Raw genomic sequence first — 14,120 nt, 5'->3', positions numbered from 1 at the left:
ATTATTCTATGTTGAGGAGTAGCTAACTTTAGCATAGATTCGTAGGTTGTGAACTGCTGTCGAGAGATAGATTCATGATTAGGACGAGTGATAAAATCCATGGACATAAAATATGCATAGAGATATGATATTTACTACATGTTGATAACCATAGATCACCAGGTTGAAAGTTGTAGGAATTCAAAGAACGCAAATCAATCAGTAATGATAAATAATTAAAGAGATTTAATTGTTTCATTAACTTGAGTTAGATTTGCATAAACGAGAGAGAGAGTGTCTATACTTAAGGAAATTCTTTCAAATTTATGTGTATTAAATTAAGATTCAATCGTCCAGTTCAATTAGGGGAAAGGTGAACCGAAATTCCAACAAAATTCGTTCATATTATATTTTTCGATCTTGAAAAATTGGTTTCTTTATCTGCATTAATTCTAGTTATTCAAGTTGAGTTCTTTAGTTATAAATTTTAGTTATAATCAAATTTCAAAATTTCGATACTTTGGGTAGAAAAGATAAGATAAATAAATCATTGTTGACATAGTTCCTGAGGATGATACTTGTACTCAATACACTTTACTATAATTTGAGTCGTGCACTTGCGATAATTTTGAGCGTAATAGAAAAATTTTTATATTGAGTTTCAGTGTTAGTATTTGCTCGATCAAGTTTTTGGCGCCGTTGTCGGGGAATATTGATTACTTTGATTTATCTTATTTAATTTTCTTTACACCAATTTTAATCACTATTTTCATCTGTGAACTGCAGGATTCTCTTGCAGTGCATGCAACATCCATTTGAGTTGGAACTAATCTTTTTTGATCCTGAAATTGAAAGAACCTTTCGCAAGAGAAGAAGGCAACAAGAGAAACAATGGCAGAACAGGAACAACGGATGCTGAATGATGGAGAGGCTGAGAATAATGCACCACCTATCTACAGGTCAATGATGGATAGCGCCTTGCCATCCATCGAAAATGCCAGACCAAGCTTCATCAGGCCAACCATAGCAGCAAATCATTTTGAAATAAAGTCTGCTATCATACAAATGGTGCAAAACACATTCCAATTTGGTGGGATGACAATCAATGACCCATATGCTCACCTGACAAATTTTCTAGAAATCTGTGATACTTTCAAGATGCAGGGAGTTTCTGATGACACTATTCGGTTGCGTTTATTCCCTTTTTCTTTAAGAGATAAGGCTAAAGCATGACTCACAAATTTACCTGCAGGTTCCATCACTACTTGGGATGATCTCGCGAAAGCTTTCCTCACCAAATACTTCCCACCATCTAAATCGATGAAGCTGAGAGCTGACATCACAACTTTTGCTCAAGAAGACCAGAAAACACTCTATGAAGCATGGGAATGCTATAAAGATCTATTGATGATATGCCCACACCACCAATTACCAGACGGTCTTGTGGTACAAACTTTTTATTATGGTCTTCCTCACTATAATCGCACCATGCTAGATGCAGCTGCAGGTGGTAATTTATTACAAAAATCACCAGAGGATGGATATGAGTTAATTGAGGAGATGTCATCCAGTAGTTATCACCCTCAGTCTGAGAGAAGTGCAGCCAGGAGATCCGCATGAATTCATCAAGTTGATGCATTCACCTCAGTAGCAGCTCAGCTTGAGGTCATGAATAAGAGAATTGAAGAGATAGGTTTAGGACATTCTAAGATGCGTATTCAAGAAGTGTGGTGTGAGAAATGTGGTGCTGAACACTTCACGAAATATTGTCAGACTGACAATCCATCATATCAGCCGAAGGAAGGCATGGTAAACCATGTGGGAAATCACAACCTCCCTAGGAATGATCCATTCTCAAACACATATAACCCAGGGTGTAAACAACATCTGAACTTTTCTTGGGGAGGACAGAATAATCGACAGTATGGGAATCAGAACTACGGAAAGCAGCCTTAAGAGGAGAATTCAAACATGGAACAGATGATGCAGAAGTTCATATCATCCACTGAGACCAGATTGCAAAATCGGGATGCATCGATTAAGAATTTGGAAAATCAAATAGGGCAGTTGACTAAAGCGATGTCTAGCAGAGAGTTGGGTACTTTGCCAAGTGACACGGTAAAGAATCCAAAGGAGCAGGTCAAGGCAGTTGAACTGAGAAGTGGGAAGAGAATTGAACCTGAGAGACAAGGCAAGAAAGATCCAGAATCAATTATATTAGAGAAAACTAAAGGTAAGTCTTCTACTTCTACACAACCACCCACATCACAGTCAAATATTGTTGTTCCACCACCTTTTCCTGCAGCTCTCAAGAAGGCCAAGATAGACTCTCAGTTTGCTAAATTCCTAGAAGTATTCAAAAATTGAATATAAACATCCCCTTCGCCGATGCATTGATGCAAATGCCCAGCTATGCTATGTTTTTGAAGGAGATTCTCTCCAACAAGAGAAAATTGGAGGAGCATGCAATGATCAGCCTAATAGAAAATTGCTCAGCACTAGTTCAGAACAAGATCTCACCTAAGCAAAAAGATCCAGGGAGTTTCTCTATCCCTTGTGTTATTAATGATATGCAATTTCATAAAGCTTTGCGTGATTTAGGTGCTAGCATAAACTTAATGCCATATTCTATTTTCAGGAAACTGAGCTTGGGAGAGTTGAAATCCACCAGGATGTCATTGCAATTGGAGGACAGGTTTATCAAATATCCAAGAGGGATAATAGAGGATGTGCTGGTGAAAGTCGACAAGTTCATCTTCCCGGTGGATTTTGTGGTACTTGATATGGAGGAAGACTTGGACATGCCACTTATTTTGGGAAGAACTTTCCTGGAAACAAGAAAAGCACTCATCGATGTCCAAAAAGGAGAAATACTTCTGAGAGTGGGAGAGGAGAAAATCTCCTTTGATGTGTTTAATGAACTTAAATTTTCACAATGTAATGACAAATGTTTTCAAATAGATGTTGTGGACTCACTTCTGTATGATTATGTACAGGATACATTTCAGGAAATGTTAGAAGCTGCACTTATATCTCCTTCTCATGAGGACGAAATCAATGAAGGGATAGAAGAGATGACTGCTTACTTGAATGATAATCAGTCATGGAGAAAAGGTGGCAAGCTCAAACTCGAAGATCTTGGTGACCGAAAGAATTTAGTCCTTTAGAAACCAAGTCTTAAAGAACCACCAACTGTTGAATTGAAACCATTACCAGCCCATCTGAAATATGTATTTCTAGGTTAGAATGAAAATTTACCTATCATAATTTCTTCTTCTTTGACAGGTGAGATGGATGCTAGACTGCTGGATGTTCTCAAAAATCACAAGAGTGTGTTTGCTTGGAAGGTAGCAGATATCAAAGGCATTAATCCATCCATTTGCATGCATAAAATCTTAATGGAAGAGAGCATCAACCCCTTGGTCCAACAACAGAGGAGATTGAATCCCAAAATGCAAGAAGTAGTAAAGGCTGAAACGATAAAACTTTTGGATGAAGGTATTATTTATCCCATTTCTGATAGTGCATGGGTAAGTCCAGTTCAATGTGTACCGAAAAAAGGTGGGATAACTGTCATTAAGAATGAGCAGAATGAGCTGATACCTACTAGGACAGTTACAGGTTGGCGTGTGTGTATCGATTATAGGAAATTGAATGACGCAACCCGTAAGGACCATTTTTACCTCCCCTTCATTGACCAAATGCTAGAAAGACTTGCTGGGTATGAATTTTATTGCTTTTTAGATGGGTATTCAGGATACAATCAAATTGCGATTGCACCTAAAGATCAGGATAAAACAACTTTTACTTGCCCATATAGTACGTTTGCTTATAGACGTATGCCTTTTGGTCTTTGTAATGCCCCTGCAACTTTTCAGAGATGCATGACTGCTATTTTTCATGATATGGTTGAAAATTTTCTAGAAATATTCATGGAGATTTTTCCATTTTTGGTCAATCTTTTGATGCATGTCTGAATAATCCGAATACTATTTTGATGAGATGCGAGGAGACGAACTTGGTACTAAACTGGGAAAAGTGCCACTTCACGGTAACAGAAGGTATTGTATTAGGGCACCGAATATCTGAGCAGGGAATCGAGGTGGACAGGGCTAAGGTGCACTTCATTCAGAATTTACCTCCACTGACAACGATCAAGAGAGTCAGAAGTTTTCTAGGCCATACCAGTTTTTATCGGCGGTTCATTAAAGATTTTACAAAAATTGCAAAACCTCTATCTTATTTATTGATGAAAGATACACCTTTTAACTTTGATTCCCATTGTTTACAGGCATTTGAATCTCTGAGAGAAAGATTGGTAACTGCACCAGTACTGACATCACCTAATTGGGATCTCCCATTTGAGGTCATGTGTGATGCCAGTGACTCAGCTGTTGGCGCGGTACTTAGCCAACGAATAGACAAGGTATTCCGTACTATTTACTATGCTAGCAAAACCTTGAATGAAGCTCAACTGAATTATACCACCACTGAAAAGGAGTTGCTAGTTGTAGTCTTTTCACTTGACAAATTCCATTCATACCTTGTACTTTCGAAAATTACTGTATACAATGTTCACTCTGCCATAAGACACATATTGGCTAAGAAAGATGCAAAACCTAGGTTGATTAGGTGGATCCTGCTCTTACGAGAATTTGATTTAGAGATAAAGGATAAGAAAGGAGTAAAAAATGTCGTAGCTGATCACCTCTCTAGACTAGAATTCATTTTTGATTGTGCACAGAATGATATTGAGGACATAGATGATTGGTTTCCTGATGAAAATTTGTTTGCCATAAAAAATTCACCTTGGTATGCTAATTTTGAAAATTACTTGGTCACGGGCACACTCCCACATAACTTGTCTTTTCATCAAAAAAAAAAATTTATGTCGGATGTAAAGCATTATTTTTGGGAAGAACCTTTCTTGTTTAAAATTTGTGCTGATTCGATGATCCGGAGATATGTGGCGGAAGGAGAGATAAAAAGTATCCTCAGTCATTGTCATGACCGTGAGGTAGGTGGCCATGCTGGGCCAATCAAGACGGCAGCTAAGGTACTTGAATGTGGGTTCTATTGGCCCAATCTGTTTAAAGATGCATGGTCTTTTGTTATTGAGTGTGATAGATGTCAGTGGACAAGTAATATCTCAAATCGTCATGAAATTCCTTTGAATAATATTATTGAGTGTGAGATATTTGATGTGTGGAGAATCGACTTAATGGGACCATTTCCAAACTCTTTTACAAAAAAATACATTTTGGTCGCCGTCAATTATGTTTCTAAATGGGTAGAGGCTGAAGCTTTTGCAACTAATGATGCACAAGTGGTCATAAAATTTTTGAAGAAAAACATTTTTAACCGGTTTGGTACACCCCGCACAATTATTAGTGATGGTGGCACCCACTTTTGCAACAAACTCTTTGAAAAACTTTTTAAGAGATATGGTGTCAAGCACAAAGTTTCTACACCCTATCATCCCCAAACAAGTGGTCAAGTAGAAGTGTCCAATCGAGAAAATGCCAACAACTTTGAGTTGAAGTCGGCCTTAATTAACATGGTTCAACAGAACCAATTCAATGGAGCTGTCAAGCTGATCCTCATTTACACTTGCGCAATTTTCTTGAAATTACTGATACAGTAAAAATAAATGGTGTTTCTGAGGATATAATACGCTTACGGCTATTTCCTTTTTCTCTCAGGAACAAGGCACGGAGCTGGTTGCAGTCATTGCCACTAGGAAGCATAACAACTTGGGAGGGCATGGCTGTGAAATTTTTGGAAAAGTTCTTTCCACCATCAAAGGAAACCCAGCTGAAGATTGAGATCAGTACCTTTCAATAGCATGATTCAGAACAGCTATATGAGGCATGGGAAAGGTACAAAGATTTATTAAGGCGTTGTCCTAATCATAATTTTGCAGATTGGGAAGAAATAGAGTTTTTCTACAATGGGCTGAATACGCCTACAAGAATGTCTGTGGACTCTGCTGCTGGAGGTACCATATTCGCCAAGGACCCCATTCAGGCTTATGATATGCTGGAACAGATGACTATCAATAGTTATCAATGGCTGTCTGAACGTATGGGAGTCAAGAAGGGAGTATACAGTGTGGATCCTCTCACATCCATCACTACATAGCTATCTGCATTGAGTACACAAGTTGCCTCTCTGAACAAGGTAAATATCGCAGAACCTGCAGGTGTGTCGGTTGCCATAGATGAATCTCATCCACCTGAGGAAGCTCAATATATCAATCCCAGAGGCTATGGAAGCTATCGAGGTAACCCTCCACCTAATGCTTATCATCCTGGTTTACGTAAACAGGAAAATTTTTCCTATGCCAACAACAAAAATGTGTTGAAACCCCCCTCCGGGATTCAATACAAATCAAGGGGAAGGTAAAGCGTCGTTGGAGGATGTGGTGTCTACATTTGTTACTGAATCTAACAAGAGGATGTCGAGGACTGAAACTCGAATGGATAGCATGGAGACACACATGTGTAGTTTGGGAGCTATGATGAAATCCATGGAGACACAGATTGGACAGCTTGCAAATTCTTTGAAGGATCAAAACAGAGGACAGTTTCCCAGCAATACTGAAGTGAATCCAAAAGAGCAGTGCAAAGCAGTTGAGTTGAGAAGTGGGAAGAAGTTAGAAGAGAAAGAGCAGAGCAAAGCCAAAGAAAGTGAAGAACCAGTGACTGAATAAATTGTGGTTGAAGAGCCCAAGAAGGAAGCTGAATCTTAACCGATGTACAAGCCACAACTTCCTTATCCACAGCGGTTTAAGAAGAAGGCACTTGATGAGCAGTTTTCCAAGTTTCTAGATATCTTCAAGAAGATACACATCAATATTCCATTTGCAGATGCCTTGGAACAAATGCCTAATTATGCAAAATTCATCAAAGATGTAATGTCTAAGAAGAGGAGATTGCAAGACAACGAAGTGGTGAATTTGACAGAAGAATGTAGCGCAATCCTGCAGAAAACGTTTCCACAAAAGATGAAGGATCCTGGGAGTTTTACTATCCCTTGTTTTATTGGTGGTTCTAAGGTAAATAGAGCTTTATGTGATTTAGGAGCAAGTATAAATTTAATGCCTTTTTCTGTTTACAGGACTTTGGAGCTTGGAGAAGTCAGGGTGACCACCATCACATTACAGCTAGCTGATCGGAGTATCACATACCCACGGGGTATTGTGGAGGATGTTTTGGTAAAGGTCGATAAGTTCATATTTCCAGCAGACTTCGTGATTTTGGACATGGATGAAGATGAAGAAACTCCCTTGATTTTTGGGAGACCTTTTCTAGCTACTGCACGCGCATTGATCGATGTCCACAAGGGAGAACTCACACTTCGAGTTGGTGGTGAAGCGGTGATTTTTAATATTTATCACACCATGAGGGGCCCAAATGAGGTAAGTACATGTAAGAGAATTGAAATTATTGATTCTCATAACTCCTTTTCATGTGCAGGAATTACCGATCCACTCGAAAGATGTTTGGTGGCGGATGAGGTGGTTGATAAGGAAGAATATTGGGAGTTAAATGAGCAAAAAGCAATCCTTGACAGCGCTCCAAAAGAAAAGATGGTAAGTCCTAAGGAATCTGAAGCTTTGGAGAATAGTGCACCAGAGGTATCCACTGAAACTCATGATTTGAAAGAATTGCCTGCACATTTATGTTATGCATTCCTGGGTGAAAATTCTACTTATCCTATTATTATATCTGCTCATCTGTCTGCTGTAGAAAAAGATAAGTTGTTGAGAGTTCTGAGAAATTTTAAAACTGCGTTAGGATGGTCAATTTCTGACATTAAGGGTATTAGTCCAACAATTTGCATGCATAAAATTTTGATGGAAGAGTCTTATACTCCTTATGTTGATCACCAGAGGCGGTTGAATCCCGCGATGAAAGAAGTAGTTAAGAAAGAAGTGTTAAAACTGTTGAATGCGGGAGTGATTTATGCTATTTATGACAGTAGTTGGGTATCTCCTGTTCAAGTGGTGCCTAAGAAGGGTGGGATTACTGTGGTTAAAAACTAAAATAATGAGTTAATCTCCAAACGTACAGTAACTGGCTGGCGAGTTTGTATAGATTATAGAAAGTTGAACAAAGCTACTCGTAAGGATCATTTTCCACTTCCTTTTATTGATCAAATGCTTGACAGACTTGCTGGTTATTGCTATTACTGCTTCTTAGATGGTTATTCAGGTTATAATCAAATCGCTATCGTGCCAGAGGATCAGGAGAAGACTACTTTTACGTGTCCCTATGGCACGTTTTCTTTCAGGAGGATACCTTTTGGATTGTGTAATGCACTTGCAACTTTTCAGCGGTGTATGATGGCGATTTTTGCAGATATGGTGACGTGATGGAAGTTTTTATGGATGACTTTTCTGTATTTGGTACCTCTTTTGATCATTTCTTGCATAATCTGTCTCTTGTTTTGCAGAGGTGCCAGGAAAAGAATCTAGTGCTAAATTGGGAAAAATGTCACTTTATGGTTCAAGAGGGCATTGTCCTTGGACATAAAGTGTCATCCAATGGATTAGAGGTGGATCGAGCCAAAGTGGTTGCAATTGAGAAGCTTCCACCTCCAAAGAATATCAAGGGCATCAGAAGTTTTTTAGGCCATGCTGGGTTTTATCGGCGTTTCATCAAGGATTTTTCTAAAATCACAAAACCCATTTGCAATTGAGAAGCTTCCACCTCCAAAGAATATCAAGGGAATCAGAAGCTTTTTAGGCCATGCAGGGTTTTATCGGCGTTTCATCAAGGATTTTTCTAAAATCACAAAACCTTTGTGTAATTTACTTGAAAAAGATTCTACATTCATTTTTGATGATGATTGTTTGCAGGCCTTTGAAAAGATCAAGACGGCGTTGACCACATCACCCATCATGATTGTGCCGGAGTGGAAGGAGCCCTTTGAGCTTATGTGCGATGCGAGTGACTATGCAGTAGGCGCTGTATTAGGCCAGAGGAGAAATAAGATGTTCAGAGCCATATACTATGCCAGTCGCACCATGGATGCCGCCCAGCAAAACTACACTACTACAGAAAAAGAGATGCTTGCAGTAGTTTTTGCTTTTGATAAATTCCGTCCATATTTAATTGGTACTAAAGTAGTTGTTTATACTGACCATGCAGCGATTCACTACTTGTTTGCCAAAAAGGACGCTAAGTCATGCTTGATAAGGTGGATTCTACTTCTACAAGAGTTTGATTTTGAGATCAAGGACAAGAAGGGGAGTGAAAATCAAGTTGCAGATCACTTGTCGAGATTGGAGCTAGAAGACGTTAAAGAGGAAGAGAACATAAAGGAACTGTTTCCGGATGAACAGATCTTTGAGGTAAGTTCCTATATCCCATGGTTTGCTGATATTGCGAATTTTTTGTCTTGTGGTGCTATGCCTCCAGAGTTGAACCGACATCAGAAAAAGAAATTTTTCCATGATGTTAAGTTCTACTTATGGGATGATCCCTATGTTTTCAAACATTGTGCTGATCAATTGATTAGACGATGTGTGGCGGGGCAAGAGGCAGCTGAAATTTTGGAACAATGCCATTCCTCTCCTTATGGAGGACATTTTGGAGCCACCCAAACTGCCGCTAAGGTATTACAATCCGGTTTTTATTGGCCTACGTTATTTAAAGATAGTTATACCTTAGTGAAATCATGTGATAAGTGTCAGAGAACGGGAAATATTTCTAGAAAGCATGAATTACCCCTCACAAACATTTTAGAAGTGGAATTATTTGATGTGTGGGGTATTGATTTTATGGGTCCTTTTCCTCCTTCTTTTGGATACACTTATATCCTATTGGCAGTGGATTATGTGTCGAAATGGGTGGAAGCAATTTCCACCTCTACTAATGATGCTCGTGTTGTAGTAAAATATCTGCAGAAGAACATTTTTACACGGTTTGGAACACCACGCGCAATAATCAGTGACGAAGGTACACACTTTTGTAATAAAATTTTTAATACCTTGCTCACTAAGTATGGTGTCAGGCATAAGGTGGCGTGTGCATATCATCCGCAAACTAATGGTCAAGCGGAAATTTCTAACCGAGAAATCAAGCAAGTATTAGAGAAGACAGTGAAGATGAATAAAAAAGATTGGGCGCTCAAGCTGGATGACGCATTATGGGCATACCGCACTGCGTTTAAAACACCGATTGGGATGTCACCGTATAGGTTGGTGTTTGGTAAGGCATGTCATTTGCCTTTGGAGTTAGAGCATAAAGCATTTTGGGCGGTCAAGAAGCTGAATATGGATATCGAAGCATCGGGGGAGTTACGTAAATTACAGTTGACAGAATTAGACGAGTTTCGAAATGATGCATATGAGAATGCCAAGATCTACAAGGAGCAAACAAAGAAGTGGCATGACAAGAACATTGTATCTCGCGAATTCGAACCAGGTCAGAAAGTATTGTTATTTAACTCCCGTTTAAAATTGTTTCCAGGAAAATTGAAGTCCAGATGGTCTGGACCATTTATGGTGGAGAAGGTATATCCGCACGGTGCGATTGAGCTGCGATGTAAAGATGGAAGAATATTCAAAGTGAACGGGAAAAGGGTGAAACATTATTATGGTACTGAAGTACAAAGTACTGAGAGTACTCTCCTCACAGACCCGGCTTAAAACTGGTGAAAAGTCCGGCTGAGGACTATAAAACAAGCGCTAAATGGGAGGCAACCCATTTGTTCTTTTAGTTTTAATTTTGTCTTTTCAGTTTTTGCTTTGAATTTTGTCATTTTCTTGATTTTTATTTATTTTTCTTCCTTTTATTTCATTTTTAGCAACCATTTCCAGAATGTCATGCGCGCCCTCCTCTCGTCTGGCGCGCCCGCGTGTCCCGAAAATAACAATGAAGAAATGGTTCAGATGGCTATGCGCGCCCGCCTCTCCTGTGGCACACCTGCGTGTGAAGAAATGTCAACCTCGTAGTCTTTTACAGATGAGTATATGCGCCCGCCTCACTTTTGGCGTGCCCGCGCTTGAAAATAATGAAAACAAGTGCAATTTTACAGAGTTCTATGCGCGGGCACCTGTCATTGGGGCGCGCCCGCGCGTCGATTTATGAAGAAAAATAACAGGAGCAGTTGTCTATGCGCGCCCGCCTCGTCTGCACATATTGCCCGATTTCTATCCTTCTTTCTCTCATTCTCTCTTCTAATTCTACCCTCTATTTCCTTTTCTCCCATCTCTTTTTCTCTCCAAAGTGCCGATTACTATCAATATCTTCCTCTTTTGTCAATCTTTTCCTTTTTATCTCTATCTTTTTGTTCTCTTCCCTCAATTCTCCCTCTTTACCTTCTCAAATTTTGTTTGCTCTAATCTCTAATTGTTTGTTCGAGGGCGTAACACAGAGCTCAGTCCGAATTTATATTTTCAGGATGCTGTATGGAGGTTCATCTGGCAAAGGTGGTAAGTCTTTCTGATCACGGGTGTGCACGGTTCTGTTTATGGGGTTATTGAAATAGTGGAGATTGTAGCATTGATTTGTCTACGAGTTGGGGTATTTTGCATTCGTTTTGTCGATGCTCGTTTCACGTTGACGAGAAAGTTGAAATGATAGTTTGGGGGTATCAAGAGTGTTGATTGTTCTTGTTGAATTTCAAGTTAGTATTGTGTCTTCCAAGTGTTTGATTTATGGCTCCAAAGAAGAAAACAAAGTTGGGCGAATCCTCTTCTTCGGCTCCGAATTTCGATGATCATTGTTTTTGGAATAAACAGGCCGAAGAGAACTATCAAGCGTTGTTATCCAAAAATATTTTGCCTGAAAGAGGATTCGATACCACAATTGGTTTTGAGCCAAATGGCATCATACGGTGTAATGTTGGGGATGAGGTGCTACAGCGTCAGTGGCTCAAATTTGTTAAGCAGCCTCAAGAAGCTGTTATTTCATTGGTGCGAGAGTTCTATGCCAATCTTAAGGTGAAACACGTTGAATTCAAAGTATTAGTGCGAGGACACATGGTGCCATTTGATTCGGTTGCAATTAACACTTTATTTCATATCCCGCCAATAGACAATGATGAGTATGTGGCATATCGATCTGGGGATATTGATTATGATGCTATTATCCAATCTATCTGTGTCGAGGGTGCTATATGGAGGTTGGGAAGTGATTTCAAACCATCCAAGTTGAGGAAGATTGATTTGAAAAGGGATGCCAAGAGGTGGTATGCTCTGGTTTGCGCTAAACTAAAACCAACTGACAATGATCATGAGTGTAATGCCCTGATTTTACTATAATTGAGTTTAATCGAGATAATCAGGGTTTTCAGTGATTGAGGATTGTTTTGTTATTTAGCAGGGGGTTACTTTGCAAGATTGGAGAAATAAAGGACTGAAATGCAAAAGTTGGATTTATATATTATTAATAGATTCAAGTTGACATACCCATCACCTCACCCCATACCTCTCCTTCCTCCCCACTCTCTCCCTCTCAATTTCTCTCTCCCGGAAGCCATGAGAGGCGACTTCTAAGCTTTTCTTTCCGTTCAATTCGCTCGATCCGATCGTTAGATTTCATTTCCGAGTTGAGATTCACAATCACCACAACGAGGGCTTCGTTTAGACGTAAGTTTTACTTCGATCTCTTGAACTTCGATTTTGTTGAGTTGTCAGAATTTGATAATATTGGAGTATGTCATTCTTGAGTTAGTATAGATCGTGTATTCGAAGTCGGTTTGGAAAAAGAACGAAGTTTGGATTTTATATGATTTTTGGAATTAAATTCGAAAATGGGGTTGTGAGATTTTGTTGGATTTTGATGGTTTTTGATTTGTTTTGTTGATTGAGGAGTTGTTTTGGATGATTTGGGATTGTTGGATGTTATTGGAGATTTTTGGTTTGACCGATTATAGCCGTTATGCCGTCGGAATCGAGTTTGGATTTTGGGTTGTTTTGTTTCGGTTTGACTTCCGGGTTTGATTGAATTGGTAGATTGTTACCGAATCCATATATTCTTCATTTTCAGATTTGGATTGAAGTCTTGGAATTGGATTGAACTTGGAAGTTGAGTCGTGTCGAGAATTGAAGATGGTATATTGATTGAATTTCCTTGTTATGAAGTTTTGTGATTTGATTGATTATTTATTTGAGTTCGTTATTATTTTCAGATTTGAATCTTCGACGGACTCGAAAGGTAAAAGATGACTTTTAATTGAATGGGGTTGAATACTCGAGTTCGATTGATTCTCGAGCCCCGAAAATCACATACTACATGTTTATTTGCTTGTGTGAGCTTGTTTGAGTATCTTGTTACACTTGCATTCATATTGAGCCGATTATTCAATTCGTTTGAATTTAGACAATTTAGAGAGCTATATTGAAGTGGGCTTAGATTTCGAGATTTTCTAAGTACCAGAATACTTCTTATAGTTGCTCTGAAGTCTAGGGGTTGAGTTGAGCGACATCCACCCCGAATGGGTGTGTCGGTGGGTTGTTGTGAATACTTAGCCCCGGGATCCCAATCGAGTATCGATTGAAATTTCGATTATCTGATTTGATAGTCCCGAGTTTTAAAGGCATGCATACATCCCTTTTCTTTGTAGTTGTTGATGTTTGTGGATTTTGATACGAGGTGTTTATTTGATATTGCATGCCTGTCTCTTTTACTTAGAAATTATATTTCTAACCGGATTATTCCAGCTGTTGTCTTTGTTTTGTATATGTAACTTGGCAACAGGAGGATCAGGAGCTGGACCGAGTCGTCTTGGTTAGCTTGGGGTGAGATGGATAGAAGTGAGACTCCGCGTCGTAGGGTCGAGTTTTCTGAACTTGTATTAGTTTTGTTGAGTCGTTGGAACTCTGATTTTAGAACTCGACTTGTTTTGTATTGCGGGAAGGATTTAGAACTTGTGGTATGTTCTGATTTCGTGTTGTATTGTTTGTTGGAGCTTGGATTTGATTTGATACGTGTTTGGCTTGATTTTATCCAGGTTCCCCTGTTTTCTGTCCGTTTGGCCTGCGCGCGGGCGAGGCCTGTCCTCGCGCGCGCACGAGCTGCCTGGAGTGGCTCGGGTATTTTTGCCCGCGCGCGCACGAGCCCCTTCCTCGCGCGGGCGCGAGCTTCCCTCGAGGCCACTGGCCCTTTTTCCTGCGCACGCGCGAGGCG

At 39.5% G+C, this 14,120-nt stretch overlaps 2 non-coding genes across 2 annotated transcripts; both read right to left on the bottom strand.

Annotated features, from left to right (window-relative positions):
• Positions 1 to 1,302: 1,302 nt before the first annotated feature.
• On the bottom strand, positions 1,303 to 1,409 carry LOC140885741 (small nucleolar RNA R71). Its single transcript, XR_012151159.1, has one exon. It is a non-coding gene; the product is annotated as a small nucleolar RNA R71 (small nucleolar RNA).
• A 4,382-nt stretch (positions 1,410 to 5,791) lies between these two features.
• Positions 5,792 to 5,897, bottom strand: LOC140885963 (small nucleolar RNA R71). The gene has a single exon (XR_012151374.1). It is a non-coding gene; the product is annotated as a small nucleolar RNA R71 (small nucleolar RNA).
• Positions 5,898 to 14,120: the final 8,223 nt, after the last annotated feature.

This window comes from Henckelia pumila, chromosome 2, assembly GCF_033568475.1.
Source record: "Henckelia pumila isolate YLH828 chromosome 2, ASM3356847v2, whole genome shotgun sequence".
NCBI classification, from domain to species: Eukaryota; Viridiplantae; Streptophyta; class Magnoliopsida; order Lamiales; family Gesneriaceae; genus Henckelia; species Henckelia pumila.
The sequence above is the reverse complement of the archived record's forward strand: the minus strand, read 5'-3'. Positions and strand labels throughout refer to the sequence as shown.